Here is a 2,887-nt window from a genome sequence, read left to right on the forward strand (position 1 = left end):
GATCTATTTATATATCTATATCTATATATTTGCAAATATATGTGAAAGCTGCACACTTTCTGGTAACAGAAAATGATACCATAACTCAAAAGCACCATCATCAGAAAGGCTAATCTTCCTAAACTTCACAGTAACAGAACTCACATACATATTAGATTTAATTTCAAGGCCACCAAAGGACCCATCCATCTGTCTCCTCTAACATAAAGATACACTGCAACAAGTCAGGTCCTTCAAACAAAAGGCTTCTAACATACACTGAATTAAAAGACTGTCACAGTGGTTAGTGTTCGCTTGGGAAATATAGCCAACTAAAAATATTCAACAGATTCTGTAACATTTGTACTTGAATTAAGACTTTATGTTACAACCTCTACATCTTCCAAAACACAATTCACAGTTTTCACGATTAGGTAGCTGCAGAGGTGTCCAAGTGAGTCATCGTTGAAAGTACAAAGTTTCATTACAGTATATTATTGTAGGGAACTAAGCAAGATGAATAACGCTGTAGCATTTAAAACTAGTAATATACTGCCCTTTCTGATTCTGATTCTGATGCTTGAAAAGCTAACCAATAAGAAAAATAGGAATGGTGGAAACAATGTAAAATTATGCCCACATATTAAATCTTTGAAACTTTCTAATATACTGCTAAGAATTTTCGCCCTCCTAATTGCTTCTCGCGTCTTTGCATTTTTTAAGTACTGAAAAATCAATAGATGTAAAGGAAAAGAGGTAGAGCTTTCTACATAATAAGAAGGTTCAAAAAATGATCGCAAAATTTCCATGCCGTGAAACTGGCTGATCTAGTGTGAGTTTACATAAAAGTCTATTTCTGGAAGGTTCCTAAATAGTTAATTAGAGGTTTTGTGAGAAGGACTGTACTTTCTGCTCATTTTTATGGTCTCCATCACAACTTACATTTAGTTTTCTCCTTACAATCTCCAAAACATTTTGAGTCCCTGATTATGGGGAACATGGATAAACTTATATTCTTACAATTCGTTGATAAGAATGTTAATTCCAGGCTAACTTCCTAAAGTAAGCGGACGGAGCCGCTGTCACAGCAGCATGTGCGGTGAGGAGAGAGAGCTGCCGCCGCCGCCGCCTGTCAGATCCAGGCCGAGCGGCTCTCTCTCCTCACCGCTCGGCGTGCTGCTGTGATAGTGCCACCGCCTGCAGCTCTTCGTTCACTTCTCAGATCCCCGTTGCATACAGATGGGGGAGAGCAGCGGGGATTCAGAGAAGCCCCACGGCAGGATCTACCTGGGCACCCTAATGGGCACCCCTGACCTAGGACAACATAGCTAAACTGCAAAGTAAACTGACTTGGAGAATTTATCCAGATCAGCTATGTTGTCCTAGATTGTTCACTTCTCCTGCCTTCTCCAAACTCTTCACCCTTTTATGAATAGCCCTGAAAATGTCTGAAACATTCCCTCCCCAGGATATTAAATCCTCTCAGTAGCAACGTATTTTTGTGCCTTTTGTATTTAAGCTAGATTTCTTCACCTTTAACTATCTGAATGGTCCCAGTTCACTGGATAGAAGAAAGTCTAGACCTAATGTTAGGAATAAAACATTCTGAAACAGTTAGAGTTGCCTCTATTAACACTTTTCATTCAATATGTACTTATTGCTTCCCTTTATCATGTTACACAGAGGTTCATGGTCAAATCTAAGGAAAAAGATGACCCAACATTACATTATAAGTACTGATAAAATACTGCTTACTCTACTCCGTCATAAGAATTTAATTTAACTGTAGCTAAAGATATGTTGAGTGCAAAATAAATCTAATGTGATTATCTATCCTGTCTGCACTGCAGCTAGACTTGACCTCATTGGGAGTGCTGGAAATCAGTGAGTGCGCTGACACATTTCTTGTGTCCTTTGAAAGGCTGTGACTTTGATATTCTCTCTATGCACCGATACATTAAATTGGCTTTCCTGCTATGCCATAGGCTGACAGAGAGGAATATACAGCCGAGCCAATGTCCTGATGCATAAATACAAAGTAATATAAAGATATCTCACACACAACATAAAGCTGTGGTTAGAAGGGAACAGCATAGAGTTGTTTAGCTGATGACTGCTTGGCTGACGCATGTTGCAAACAAGCAAAGACAAAATGTGTAAGTTATCATTTAAGAAACATTTTAGAACTGGTCTTCCTTAGATACAAATACTGCTAGATTGGCATTATGTCTCTGCCAACAGGCCATGTCACATAAGTAAAATTAGCAGCAGTGATTTGTGGTATCCACATAGCTCTCTTTAATGAAGAGCTTTTGTTTCTGGGAAAATAATGAACTGCAGACAGGGCAATCACTATTTCATAGCAATTTCAGCAAATCTGTTGTTCAGGCACAGGCCGATTGTTCTTTGGCAAACATTTCACATGGATACAAAACTGCCAGCTTCACTACACGTTATCCAGCTGCTGAAACACACGTCACACAGGGCATTTCTAACCACACAGACACGTAGCCAGCTATAATAAAGCAAGAGTATAAAAGCGTAGTTGTACTTGCATGGAATCCTGCTCCAATAAAGGTGAGTGTGCAGATAAAGGGTAGCATTTAGTTAAAGAGTACCTGTGCCAAGATTACAAACAAGTAGTGAGTTTTAAAACATGCCATTACTGACCTCTGTAGCTGCAGGCACCGAGAAGAAATGTATCTTCAATTCACAACAGAGGCACTGAAATATCAGCTCTTCTTCTCTTATTTTTTTCTGGCAGCAGAAACTTGGCAGCCTACCATACTTCCTATGTAATCAGCAGCAGCTGCTGCAAGTTGTAAGAAACTGACTGAACCCCAATTTCCGAGACTCTACTGTTGTCTTTGAGGATGAATTACTCCACAATGCCTGAAGCTACTGAGGT

This window comes from Nanorana parkeri, unplaced genomic scaffold (genome assembly GCF_000935625.1).
Source record: "Nanorana parkeri isolate BGI_ZX_2015 unplaced genomic scaffold, ASM93562v1 scaffold101, whole genome shotgun sequence".
NCBI lineage: Eukaryota > Metazoa > Chordata > Amphibia > Anura > Dicroglossidae > Nanorana > Nanorana parkeri.